This window comes from Oryx dammah, unplaced genomic scaffold (genome assembly GCF_014754425.2).
Source record: "Oryx dammah isolate SB20612 unplaced genomic scaffold, SCBI_Odam_1.1 HiC_scaffold_27, whole genome shotgun sequence".
Classification (NCBI taxonomy): Eukaryota; Metazoa; Chordata; class Mammalia; order Artiodactyla; family Bovidae; genus Oryx; species Oryx dammah.
Window position 1 is genome coordinate 80,949,810 of NW_024070211.1, and position 15,598 is coordinate 80,965,407.

The 15,598-nt window shown below is 34.3% G+C and overlaps 1 long non-coding RNA gene and 1 other non-coding gene across 2 annotated transcripts in view; both read right to left on the bottom strand.

The window, feature by feature from the left end:
- LOC120854501 overlaps positions 1-15,598 on the bottom strand; it is a 368,800-nt gene that overhangs the window by 41,664 nt on the left and 311,538 nt on the right. The gene's annotated exons all lie outside the window — the stretch shown is intronic.
- Positions 15,040-15,111, bottom strand: TRNAY-GUA. Its single transcript has one exon. It is a non-coding gene; the product is annotated as a tRNA-Tyr (tRNA).

Below are 15,598 nucleotides of genomic sequence, written 5' to 3' on the forward strand. Positions count from 1 at the left end.
CTGTACACACACGTTTGCAAAACATGGATGGGCCTAGAGACTGTCATATTGAGTGGAGTAAGTCAGACATAGAAAAGCAAATATATCATATCACTTATATGTGGAATCAATAAAAATTGTATGAAAGAAATTATTGATGAAACAGAAATAGAGTCACAGATGTGGAAAACAAACGTATAGTTACTAGGGGATAAAGTAGGCAAGGGGTAAATTGGGATATTGAGATTAACATACACACACTACTCTATATAAAATACACAACTAATAAAGACCTACTGCACAGCACAAGGAATTCTACTCAATACTCTGTAATGGTCTATATGGCAAAATAATCTGAAAGAAGAGTAGATATAGGTATATGTATAACTGATTCACTTGGTTGTACATCTGAACCTAGCATAACATTGTAAGTCAACTATATCCCAATAATTTTTTTAAAGAAGCTTTAAAACAGTTCTAAAAAAAAAAGTAGTTCTAGTTGGACCAATGGTAAGCAATGATGTAATTAATTAAAATTTAGATAAGTATTGAAAGATACTCCTATGAGTACAAAATAACAAATTTCAATTATGAAATGATTATAATCCTTGGATATAAAAATGACTGCCTTATTTTAAAATGATATAAATTTCTAAATGATATAAAAATAATTCAAATATCAGCAGCTGCTCACTTGTTATATAACAGAAATATATATCTATATTTGCAAAATTGAGTGTTAAATTGGAAAACAATACAAAAATATATTTTCCTTATGTATGCATATTGGAAGAGTTCTTTGTCTGACTTTTCTGGATAAATGCCCCCTTCCCAGTCTTTTATCTTCTGTATTTAATCACAGCTTCACTGCTATTAATGCCTTTCCAGATAATACTGCCTTTTTTTTATTATATTATACTTTTGCTTGAAAATAGGATGAATGACATGATGTAGTAATAATTAACCAACAACCAGGACTTCATGAACCATACATGGAAGACAGTGAGTGACTATAAACTGATTTAGCTAGTTGAAAAAATCTATAAGTAATCATGTCCTTTGAGGACAAGATGGATTCTTTCCATATTTAATTTTCTCATGTAATAGAAGAAAGAGTGTTACCTGCTGAAATTATTAAGCATATAATAATTAAAATGTATTATATTATGGTAGGAAAACACAATAATAAATATACATCTTTCTCCAATAACCAATCTAAGTATAAATAATGATTGAGTTTACATATTAACGTATCTTAATTTTTGCTGTGTATATGCATTATTCTTTTTAAATTAATTAATTTTAATTGGAAGATAATGACTTTACAATATTGTGATGGTTTTCCATACATCAACATGAAAAGGCCACAGATATACATCAATATTAATATATATTCATTTTTGAAAGACCACAGCAGTCCCAATCATTTTGGCACCAGGGACTCACTTCATGGAAGATAATTTTTCCTAAGACTGGGGCAGGGGATGATTTCAGGATGATTCAAGCACATTATATTTATGGTGCATTTATTTCTAATCTAATGTTGCTGTTGTTCTCACAGGAGGTACTGGTCTGTGGCCTGGAGGCTGGCAATCCCTGAGCTACAGCAAGTATTAAAAAGTAAAAAGCATTGGGAAAAAAACCTAAAACTAAGGAATTTCTTTCTCTTAAAGAAGAGATCTACAAATTGTATAGGCTTCCATTAGGTTCTATTTAGTATCTTAATAGTTGGTTGCTAACTGGAAGACTTTTTTTTTGAAGGGAGAAAACTGCTGTTGCAAGAGACTGTACTCTGAAAGTCACCACTTGCTGCTTCTATACCCTGCCTAAACACCTACAACTGGCTGATAAAAGTTTTATCACAGTGACAGTGAACTGTAATTATCTACTCATGTGTTTGTATTCCTTATTATATTAATTCAAAAGTTCATGATGTATTATAATTTATGCAAAACCTTAGGGATTTCTCCTTCATAGAGAAAGAAGAGCTTAACTATTAAAAGCATTCTAATCTAGAGTTTTGCTAAATATGAATTTTACCACTTTTGTGTTAGGTAAACATTGCCAAATCATTTCATGTCTCTTTCAGTACTGCTTTCCTTATCCACGGAGGGATTAATGATAGTTTTTGCCTTACATGGTAGTTTTTGGATTGGATACTTTATTGCAAATAAAATGTTTTGATGTGTTCTTGACTAAATAGGTATTCAACTAATGTTAGATATTATTATTAGCTATTTTATTTATATCATAATATAATGTGTGTCACAAAGTAAGTGGTTAATTAATATTTGGAATTAATAACTGGATGAATGGATTAAAACAATCTGAAAGAATACTTCTATTTATTGAAGATCAAATATTTTTCCAAGAAAGGTTGGTCATTTAATCAATAAATATCTTATTTTGAAGATTACCAGATACATTTCAAAAAGTTGTTGTTGTTCAAAAAGTTGTTTTTGTTTAGTTGCTGTGTTCAACTTGTTTGCAACTCCATCAACTGTAGCCCACCTGTCTCCTTTGTCCATGGGATTTCTGTGCACAACTAATTCTGATCAGATGCCAGGATCTTAGTTTTCTGAATGTTGAAAGTTTTAAGCCAACTTTTTCACTCTCTTCTTTCACTTTCATCAAGAGGCTTTTTAGTTCTTCTTCACTTCCGCCCTGATGGTGGTGCATTATCTGAGGTTATTGATATTTCTTCCAGAAAACTTGATTCCAGTTTGTTCTTCATCCAGTTCAGCATTTCTCATGATGTATTCTGCATATAAGTTAAATAAGCACAGTGACAACATACAGCCTTGTATATACTCTTCTGATCTGGAATCAGTCTGTTTTCCTATGTCCAGTTCTAACTGCTGCTTCTTGACCTGCATACAGATTTCTGAGGAGGCAGGTCAGGTAGTCTGGTATTCCTATCTCTTGAAGAATTTTCCATAGTTTGTTGTGATCCACCCAGTAAAAGGCTTTGGCATAGTCAATAAAGCAGAAGTAGATGTTTTTTTCTGGAACTATCTTTCTTTTTCTAAAATCATGGCATCTGGATCCATCACTTCATAGCAAATAGATGTAGAAACAGTGACAGAATTTATTTTGGGGGGCTCCAAAATAACTGGACATGGTGACTGCAGCCATGAAATTAAAACACACTAGTTCCTTGGAAGAGAAGTTATGACCAACCTAGACAGCATATTAAAAAGCAGAGACATTACTTTACCATCAAATGTCCACCTTGTCAAAGCTATGGTTTTTCCAGTAGTCATGAAGGGGTGTGAGAGTTGGACTATAAGAAAGCTGAGCACTGAAGAATTGATGGTTTTGAACTGTGATATTGGAGAAGACTCTTGAGAATCCCCTGGATTGCAAGGAGATCCAACCAGTCCATCCTAAAAGAAACCAGTCTTGAATTTTCATTGGAAGGACTGATGCTGAAGCTGAAACTCCAAATCTTTGGGCACCTGATGCAAAGAATTGACTCATTTGAAAAGACCCTGATGCTGGGAAAGATTGAAGGCGGGAGGAGAAGGGGCAGACAGAGGATGAGATGGTTGGATGGCACTACCAACTCAATGAACATGAGTTTGAGTAAGCTCCAGAAGTTGGTGATGGATGGAGAAGCCTGGCGTGCTGCAGTCCATGGGGACACAAAGAGTTGGACATGACTGAGGACTGAACTGAACAGAATTCTGATCAATTATATAAACCTTATTTTATTAGTAGGTTACAATAAATACTTCAAATAAAATCCCAGAAATATTTCATATCAAAGGTAAATCATTTGAAAACTAACACCATGGCTTAATAGGAATAAATATTAAAAATATACAGCAACCACTATAAAAATATTTAATTATTATTAAAATAAGACTAATTAGACACACAATTCAATGTTTTTGGCCTATTTGAATATATACTAGAAATCTCTTTAAAAAGCTTAACTCCTTTTTATATTCAGATGGTTTCCTCTATTCTTCTTTGCTTTAATGACTATTTCACACATGATATTTAGGCTATATTTAGGAATGCGCTTGAAGTATTTTTGACCCTGTCCTTTATGGCAAAGCTTTTTGCAATACTATTCAGATAGTATAATACTCTGGAATGAAGCACTTAAATACATTGGTAAAATGGGATTTGGTTATATATAATTCATCTTTGTTATAGAATGAGGCTGTCTCGAATTCCATTCATTTAAAGAGGTCACCCTGTAATTCCAATGAAGCTTTTAGAAATTGTTTAACCATATTGTACACAAGATAATGCCAAGGCTAATGACTGTATTTTAATTAAATGCATGATCACAAACTAAGTTGTGCACTGAATAAGAATCTAACGTCATGATGGTACAGCTCATCTATGTTCTATAAAACTTTTGTTTGAGGGACAAAAGATAATCTACAGATTAAAAACCTATGTCATCTCGATAATAGAATATATTTTCTCTATAGTTTACCATCCTTTTCATAACTAAAAAATTAGAAGCATCACAGAGAGAATTTGAAGACAGCCTATAGCAGATATTATTCTCCAATTTAAACAAGAGTTTAACAAGAAGACAAGGTATATTACATCAAGCTGCATGCTACTGGACTGAGCTTTCCCAGGATTTAGTTCAGCTCAGTTGCTCAGTCATGTCTGACTCTTTGAGACCCCATGGACTGCAGCACACCAAGCTTCCCTGTTCATCACCAACTCCTGAGTTTACTCAAACTCATGTTCATCGAGTCAGTGATGCCATCCAACCATCTGATCCTCTATCAGCCCCTTCTCTTCCTGCCTTCAATCTTTCCCAGCATCAGGGTCTTTTCCAATGAGTCAGTTCTTCACATGAAGTGGCCAAAGTATTGGAGTTTCAGCCTCAGCATCAGTCCTTCCAATGAATATTTAGGACTGATTTCCTTTAGGATGGACTGGTTGGATCTCCTTGTAATCCAAGGGACTCTCAAGAGTCTTCTCCAACACCACAGTTCAAAACCATCAATACTTTGCTAAGCTGCTGCTAAGTCACTTCAGTCGTGTCCGACTCTGTGCGACCCCATAGACGGCAGCCCACCAGGCTCCCCCGTCCCTGGGATTCTCCAGGCAAGAACACTGGAGTGGGTTGCCATTTCCTTCTCCAATGCAAGAAAGTGAAAAGTGAAAGTAAAGTCGCTCAGTCGTGTCCGACTCTTAGTGACTCCACGGGCTGCAGCCTACCAGGCTCCTCGATCCATGGGCACTCAGCTTTCTTTATAGTCCAAATCTCACAGCCATACATGACTACTGGAAAAACCATAGCTTTGACTAGACAGACCTTTGTGGACAAAGTAATGTCTCTGCTTTTTAATATGCTATCTAGGTTGATCATAGGTTTCCTTCCAAGGAGCAAACGTTTAATTTCATGGCTGCAGTCACCATCTGCAGTGATTTTTGGAACCCAAAAGAATAAAGTCTTTCACTATTTCCATTGTTTTCCCATCCATTGGGCATGAAGTGATGGGATTGGATGCCATGACCTTGGTTTTCTGAATGTTGAGTTTTAAGCCAACTTTTTCATTCTCCTCTTTCACTTTCATCACGAGTCTTGTTAGTTCTTTTTGCTTTCTGTCATAAGGGTGGTATCATCTGCATATCTGAGCTTATTGATATTTCTCCTGACTATCTTGAATCCAGTGTGTGCTTCATCCAGCCTGGCGTTTCACATGATGTACTCTTCATGTAAGGTAAATAAGCAGGGTGACAATATGCAGCCTCGATGCACTCCCTTCCTGATTTGGAATGAGTCTGTTGTTCCATGTCCAGTTCTAACTGTCCAGTTTTTGACCTGCAGTTGGAGGCAGAAAATTTCCATATCCTTTTAACCACTGGCCTCCTTTCTGAGGCAGTCAGTCTGAGTGGCTAGGCAACAGGCGACATTGTATGCTCTTCACCTCATTTACTCAGCAAATGCTTTATTCAGGGAACAATAACACTAGCCAGCGGGGATGACAATTTAAACCTACCAATACAAATGGGAATCCTAAGGACTTTACTCATTCCTTCATCGCAGATTGCTGTAGATCCTATTTAGACACATTCCTCCCTTCCCATTCCCTTAGCAGCAATGAAAACAAACCGGGAAGAAAAGCTGATAGTAACCTTTACACTTTGACCTCACCCTTTTAATTCACTAGGATTATGGGTTAGGAGACTAAAATTCTCTTTTCCCCTGCTCCCTACCTAATTCCTAGCTAGCTCTCACTCATGTCTCAGGTCCAGCTTTAAATTTCACTCAGAGAAGCATCATTTCCTGCTCACTAATAGTTTATTTCTTCCAACTTCAATTTGCTTTTAAGGTTCTAAGCCCTTCCATTTCTGCTACTATTAAAACTGAAATTAAATAACCCCATTTGTAATTAATCATTGAACTACTATCTCTCTTACCAGCCTACAAGCCCCATGAAATAGTGTTAGTTTCTGTTGTGTCACTGACAATAACCCAGCACTTAATAACAGTGATATGTGTATGGTAGGTATTCAATGAACATTTTTCAGATAAATGAGTGAATGAGTAAATTTATTTATGTCAAATTTAAAAGCAGTATTGATTTTATCTACGAAATTACAATATATATGATAAAAATATAGAAGAAAAATTGCTGAAACCTATTTGTCTTAGAACAATTTTTTTCCAGCATCATCATTTTAGATTTTACTGGAGAAAAGTCTCATTGTGTTACATTGTTATAAAGTTATATAATTAAGATGTACCTTAACAATAATTGGAAATGCCATGGTTTTGTTAGGTGCTAAATGATTATTAGAATTTCATGATTTGCTTGTTACACTACTGTAATCATACACCAAAGATACCATATTCTAAAAATATTTGGACTCTATGATTATACACAAGACTGGACTCTGATTCCAATGAATTTGGAATTTCCAGAATTTATTCATGTTTGCCCTACAACTAGTTGTCATTCTCAACATCTTGAACTTTTCTCTTCTCAAGAACTTAATCTCTCTTACTCTATTTAAATATCTTTTCTTTCATCAGCATCACAATTAGATAATCTTAATTAATCTATGGCAAAAATTTTCTGTAAATGATTTATCACTGTTATGGTCAATTTCTAGGAAACCATGACAAAACTCCCTAATAGTATTTCAGTAATCTTCCATGTTCAGAGTTTTGTGTTTTGCTTTTTTCAAGAAAGACATGACTGAATTTATCAATATGACATGGCATTCTCTTTTTTCTTATAAATCCTCTCAAAAATTTCTGACAGAACAATTATATTATCTTAAAAACTAAAGGCAAATAAGATTAGGATTAAAGTAAAATATAAAACACCATGGAGTTAGATGGAGAGAATTTGTTAAAAAAGAAAAGAAAAGAAATATGATGGTCATTGGAAAAGTAACAAAACCATTGCATTTCTAATTAGTGTTAAGGTACATCTTATACCTTATAACAGTTTAACACAATGAGACTTTTCTCCTTTGAGGAATTCCCTGGTAGCTCAGATGGCAAAGAATCTGCCCACAATGCAGGAGACCTGGGTTTGATCCCTGGGTCAGGAAGATCCCCTGGAGAAGGAAAGAGCAATCCACTCTAGGACATTTGCCTGGGAAATCCCACAGACAGAGGAACCTGGCAGGTTACAGTCCATGTCGTTGCAAAGCATTGGACATGACAGAGAGATTAACACGCGGAAAAGCCAGAGAAGCTTCCAGGTTAATAAAACAAATGAATTACATTGTATATTTTTCTATAAAATAAAAATTATTTGTGTCTTCAGGTGGATTGAAAGTGTGAATGCTAAGTTGCTTCAGTCATGTCCCACTCTTCGTGGCCCTATGCACCACAGCCCACGAGGCTCCTCTGTCCATGGGATACTCCAGGCAAGAATGCTGGAGTGTGTATTCCCAACCCAGGGAACGAACCTACCTCTCTTAAGTCTCCTGCATTGGCTGGCAGGCTCATTACCATTAGTGCCACCTGGGAAGCCCTCAGGTGGATTAGTATCTTTTAAAATACTAGTAGGAAATTGTGTAGCCAGTTAGGGAGATGGTAATAGAGAGTGTTTTAGGCCAGATTGTCATACTGGATTGTAAATTCCTCCTACCTAAAGCCATATGGAGAAGATAAAACCAAAGACCCTAGTATTTTTTGCCTCATTGAAGGTGAATATTTCTAGCCAAGGCTAAGACTCCACAAGCAAACATAGGCAATATCAGAGAAATGCAAATATCAAAAAAGAAAGACAATATATATGATAATATATCATAAGCAGAATTAAGGCAGGAAAAAGAACAAGAATCTAAAATATTATAAATAAGAAAGATCAGGAGGGTTGGAAAATATAAAACAAAAGCAAGCTATTATTTTTTAAGTAGAAAGAGTATAATTATAATTAATAGATAATTTAATTTATAAATTGAACAGCAGGAAAGATTAACCTGGAGGAAAAAATAGTGAGTTGAATTAACTGGTCATGGATTTTTCCTGATACCAAGAGGAAATTAAAAATAAGTGTGAAAATCATAAATAAGGCAAAGAATTGGGGGGGAAAGGTAAAACTTAGTTAAATAAATAGCAAAACTTAAAAGAAATAATAAAAAACCTGTAACTTTGCAAAGACAAAATTCTGGCAAATCTGAACTAAAAAAATGAGATTAGTAGGCTAAAAAACACAGAAAGAAAAATAGGAAGTAGCTGTAGATATTGCAAACATTTTATTTTATAAAATAATAAGACAAACAATGTACTATTACATTGAAAAGGCTAGCTAAAATTGATGATTTTCTAGGAAAATATGATAAATGATAAAAGGATAAACATGCAATAAACCATTAATCATAAAATAATTTGAAATGACAACAAAACTCAAACTGAAATTGCTCATAAACTCTCCACAAGTTTATATATATATTTTCAAAGTATTTTTGAAACATGTTACCTTTAGATTAAATATTATACTGAAAAAAAAGAATGGAGGCTGTTTTTCCTCATATCCAAACCACACAGAGATAGTACTAGAAAAATAAATTATAGCTAGGAAATGGCAACCCACTCCAGTATTCTTGCCTGGAGAATCCCAGGGATGGGGGAGCCTGGTGGGCTGCTGTCTATGGGGTCACACAGAGTTGGACACTACTGAAGCGACTTAGTAGTAGTAGTAGTATGAACATTTATAAGGCTCGTAAATATAACAATAATTAAACTAATTAATAGCATTCTAAAATATAAATATTAAAGTATGATTAAGCAGAATCTACTTCAAGAGTTATTTAATGTCAGAAAACCCATAAATAAAATTATCTATATTAATAAACTAAAGTATGACACAATTATACTATCACCTGCAGTAAAACATAATGTAGATAAAATGTAAAATAACTGTTATTAACAAAAATAAAAAGACCTAAAAATAGCATTTTTCTTAACTAGAAAAATGTTACTTAAAAATTATATAGTACACTGTGTACTTAGAAAATAATTTTTTTTATATATGTCTTTGAAATTCTGTGAATGAGACTGCTTTTGATGATATGTTACCCAAGGTTCTAGGTAACTGAACAAGACAAGAAACAGAGGCATAAACACAAAGCTGAAAGAGGTATTACTATTTTATCCTTTTGTTCTGTTTCACTTTTGCAAATTATGTGATCATGTATATAGAAAATATACAGGAATGTATTTTTTAAACTCTTAGCATTAATAAGAATTCAACAAGCTTATGAGATTATAAAATAAAATCACAACCAAAATGAAGTTTCACCAGCTAACTAAAACAATTTCATTTACTGTAACAACATAATATAGAATATCTAAGAATTAATCTAACAATAAATGCACAAGGTCATCACAGATAAACTCTTAAATAGTGCTGAATAAGTGGAGAGATATACATATTCATGTATGATATGACTACTATGAAAACATAAATTCTCATCAAAGCAATTTATAAGACCAATTCAACTTCATTCAAAATACCAGCAGTGTTTTGAAACTTAACAATTGATTTAACCAAAATAAAATTATGGAAGCAAATAGGTCAAGAGAAGGCTAAAACCAGTTTGCAAAGTGAAACAAATTGGTGATTTTTTCCTATCAAATATTACACGACTCATACGGTAAAGAATCTGCCTGCAATGCAGGAGACCCTGGTTAGATTTCTGGGTCGGGAAGATCCCCTGAAGAAGGAATAGGCTACCCACGCCAATATTCTTGGGCTTCCCTGGTGGCTCAGCTGATAAAGAATCCTCCTGCAATGCAGGAGACCTGGATTTGATCCCTGGGTTGGGAAGATCCCATGGAAGAGGGCATGACAACCCACTTTAGTATTCTTGCCTAGAAAATCCCCATGGACAGAGGAGCCTGGTAGGCTACAGTCCATAGGGTCGCAAAGAGTCAAACATGACAGTGATTAAGTACATAAAGTATTATATTTAAAAGAGGTAGGATAGCTTATTAAATCATACAATGCAATGGAACTGAATAGAAAGCTCTAAAACAGACTTTTATGCATAAGGCAACTTGATACAATTAAAAACCTGAATGGATTATTTTGTAAATGTTACATTAATTAAAGATATTAGGTTAAAAAATCATGCTGACTCACTACATGGAAGAAATTATCTAATGTCATGTACAAGAAGAAGCTTCAGTCCTACCTAATGTGAAGGTAATGAAGTTCAAAATATGAGAATGCCTTTGTGACTCTCAGGGGATATAACTGATATATCTGAGCACAATTACAGATTTTAATGTGATGATACCACGGACAAAATGTGAAAGTTATTTACACCAGTTAATTTATTTGTGATTAATTTTTTTTTGGTGTGTAAGTTGCTTTACAATGTTGTGTTAGTTTCTCCTGCACAGTAAAGTGAATCAGCTATATATATGCATATGTGTATGAAAGTGTGTTAGTAGCTTAGTCATGTCTGACTCTTTGCAATCCCAAGCTAGCCCACCAGGCTCCATGAGATTTCCCAGGCAAGAATACTGGAGTGGGCTGCCATTCCCTTCCCCAGGAGATCTTTCCAACCCAAGGTTCAAACCATGGTCTCCTGCATTGCAAGCAGATCCTTTACCACTGAGCCCTAGGGATCAGTACATATGTGTGTGTGTGTGTGTGTACATATATATATATGCATATATATATATTCTTATTTTCCTTCCCATTTAGGTCACCACAGAGCACTGAGTAGAGTTTCTTGTGCTATACCATAGGCTGTCATTAGTTATGTATTTTATACACAGTAATACATATATGTCAATCCAATCTCTCAATTTATTCTATCCTTCTATCCCCCCAATATCTATACATCTGTTTTCTATGTCTGTACCTCTATTTCAGCTTTGTAAATAATCTCATCTGTAACAGTTTTCTAGATTCCACTCTGTATGACAGTCTCGAGGTCCACCCACATCTCTGCAAAGTGCATAATTTACAGCATTTAAAATCAAACATAGATGATTTATATAATAAAAGCATCTTTCAAATTAAAAAACAAAGATTTTATGTCAATATGGAAGCAGCAAAGTATATGAATAAGCAATCTATGAAAATAGGAGCTAAAATGCATTTAAAGAATATAGAGACATAATCTACATACTAGTAGGAAAATGTGTGACATAATATTGATGAAATATTTCTGACTATCAAAATGTAAATGACAAATAAATATCAATTTTGAGGATTGGGATAACATAAAGTCAAGAAAAACTGGATGGACTACAAACTGGTAAAGCTATTCATTCTGAAGAATAATAATTTTGTATATATTCAATATTAAACAATTCCAAAATTGAGTATACATCCCAGAGAAGTCTCTCGTAGAGAGACACTGGAAAAGAGTAAAAGGAGAAGATTAAATATTCTAGGACACAGACATAGACCAGATATGTCTTAGACAAATCAAACAAACCATCTAGGCATATCATACACAGAAAGATAGTTGTGATAACAGTATTTACATTAGAATGTTGTTTTCAACTTAGATGTCTATCACTACGGGCACTTGTGGAAAATAATATGATATTTACATAGCCATACAATGGGATACTAGAGAAGGGCATGGCAACCCACTCCAGTATTATTGCTGGAAAATCTCTTGGACAGAGATGCCTGGCAGGCTTCAATCCACAGGGTCACAAAGACTTGGACACTACTGAGCGACTAGCACACACACACAGTGGGGCATCATCCAGGAGAAATACAGCTGCATGCACGGATCTTAAAAATAAAATGTAGAATTAAAAATATGTAGGAAAGAGCATGAAATTTATAATGAACCAATTGGGTGCATTAAAAATAAACATACCCATCAGAGCACTATGCATAATTTCAAGAATATGCATACAAATATATTAACAGCTTGTGGAATGAAAAGATCAACAGTACAGAAATAAGAATGGATACCCATGCTGGGAGGGTAAAGTGACTGAGCTAGGAAAACAAAAGGAAAATATATAACACATTCAAACATCAGAAGGACTCTGCAGGAACTGATGGCAAAATCTACACAGATATGGTCTTTTGCCAGTCTCTTTTGCTGACTTCATCTAGACGCCTATAGGAGTGCCTGGCACATATTAGGTACTCAATAAATGTAATTGCATGACGACTATGATAAAATAAATTTTGTATAGCAAAGATACTATGAAAAGATAATTATTTTTCAAGAAGTTTTCATCATTTTACTTGTATTCAGTTTTAATTCATGGTAATGAAACTTTAACTCACTCAGTCATTATTTGGGGGCGGTAATCTGATCTGACTGTCCATTTTCTTATTGACATCAATTATTTTAGTTATTTAGGCTTCCATAATTTGTATGCAATGCTTAGCTAAATTTTCTCATTAATTCTAAAATTTTTTCAGTGGACTCTCTTGGGGTTTTATGATGTATAATAACATTGTCTACAAATAATGAAAAATTTGTCTCAATCTATCATTTTGTGTTGCTTTATTGAAATATGAATTATTTTTTTCTGTTGTTTGCAAGGCATGTGGGGCATCTTAGTTTCCTGATCAAGGATTGAACCTGCACCGTCTGCATTAGAAGGTGAAGTCTTAACCACTGGACCACCATTCAAGTCTCCTGAAATATGAATTATGACTGTAGGGATTTTTGGTTGTTCATGATCAAATTATTCACATTATCACCAGTTTTTAACATCTTAATTGTACCGTTTGCCTTGACTTAACATAGATCTTAAAACCATGTCAAAGAAATATCCTACTCTCAAGTTCTGAGGATTATTTCTTTAATTATACTGTTTTTTTTCAATTGCACCCCTATTGCCTCATAGTAGCTTTTTAAGGAAATATGTGTTGATAGTCTAAAATATCTCATAATAATCAATATGGAACATGTTTATCACATAAAAAAAGGGAACGAGGATTTTACATAGTAAAATAAATTTCTGGACTAAACTTGTGGCTTATACTGTGATCTTTTTTTTTTCTTTCAAATGAAAGACATTAAACTAAGGAAAAGACTAAACCAAAAATTCATAGCCACATCAAAAGTTCATAGTTAGACCTTAGTATTTCAAAATTCTATATGGGAAACATGTACCAACCATAAGACTTTACTTTAAATCTTTGATTCTAGAAATCACAGCCAAATGATGGCCAAGAACCTAGCTGTTGATGAAGTAAAGCTGATATGAGTGAAAGCTTAACATGCTTTTTAGAAGAAAACATTTGCTAACATCTTCCCTGATGCTGAATCAGGAACAACATGTATTTTCAATAACAAAACCATCATTGTGTATATGTACCACAGCTTTCTTATCCATTCATCTGCTGATGGACATCTAGGTTGCTTCCATGTCCTGGCTATTATAAACAGTGCTGCAGTGAACATTGGGGTACATGTGTCTCTTTCAATGGATAAGACAGCTGTGGTACATATACACAATGGAATAATACTCAGCCATTAAAAAGAATTCATTTGAATTAGTTCTAATGAGGTGGATGAAACTGGAGCCCATTATACAGACTGAAGTAAGCCAGAAAGAAAAACACCAATACAGTATACTAACACATATATTTGGAATTTAGAAAGATGGTAACGATAATCCTGTATGCAAGACAGCAAAAGAGACACAGATGTATAGAACAGTCTTTTGGACTCTGTGGGAGAGGGCAAGGGTGGGATGATTTGGGAGAATGGCATTGAAACATGTATAACATCATAAAAGAAACGAACTGCCAGTCTAAGTTCGATGCAGGATACAGGATGCTTGGGGCTGGTGCACAGGGATGATCCAGAGAGATGGTATGAGGAGGGAGGTGGGAGAGGGGTTCAGGATTGGGAACACGTGTACACCCGTGGCGGATTCATGTTGATGTATAGCAAAATCAATACAGTAATGTAAAGTAAAATAAAGTAAAAATTTTTTAAAAACCATCAACAGAATAACTGATTACTATATGCTTAGCTTCTGAGTTTACTTTATGCCAAACCTGGATAATTCATTCAATTTAGCTAAAAGATCAGTCAAATTAGTTAACTGAATAATTTTTCACTATTAAACCAATGCTGTCTTTTGCAAGGATTATTTATCAGTCCAACTCCCCCTTGCCAGTAGAGGTCATTTTATGCTTCTTTTCATGGTTCTTAGAAAAATAATTTAAAAAGCAAAACAAACATCATAGCCTGGTTGACTTAAAACCTGTCACAGAGTAAAGAACACATTCCAAAGTTCTTGTTTGTTCTTGCTCTTTGTGACATGAGTAATATTCTGGAGAGATTTTATTTTTAATAAAATATAGAAATATCCATATGAATATAGAAATATCCATCATGTATAATATTCAACATTTTGGATTTTCCTCAATTTGACTTTTTAACTAAAACTCTTCTTTCATTTTTATCAATAATACATGATCAGTTTTCAGATAATACTGTAACATATAGCATCCTATACTTTATATATGAAAGTGAAAGTGAAGTCACTTAGTCGTGTCTGACTCTTTGCCACTTCATGGACAGTAGCCCACCAGGCTTCTCCGTCCATGGGATTTTCCAGACAAGAGTATTGTAGAGGGCTGCCATTTCTTTCTCCAGGAGATCTTCCCAATCCAGGAATTGAACCTGGGTCTCCTGCATTACAGACAGATGCTTTACCATCTGAGCCACCAGGGAAGGAAATGTATATTACATTATATTATATGTGTATAACTATATATATATATATATATATAGTATAGTATTATATATTGCCTGGAGAACCCCATGGACAGAGGAGCTTGGTGGGCTATAGTCCATGGGGACATAAAGTCAGACACAACTGAGTAACTAATACACACACACACACACACACACACACATATGATACATATACACACACACATACACATATGGATATGTGTGTGTTTTGCTGTAGTACAAAATATTTTATCTGTAGGTGTACAAATCTAGTTGTCAAAATTCTCATTCCAGGAAGAGTTTAATAAGTAGAGAAAAAATATGTTAACCAGAAAACCACTAAGAGGCTTCCTTTGGCATATCTGTCTCTCTGGTCCCCAAGCATTTACCCAGAGTAATAAGTATTTCCTGAAGCATGCTAGTTATCCTTATTTGACAAGTCTGGAATTTTTAGGTTTTTTTTCTTAAAAATAAAAAGATTTCT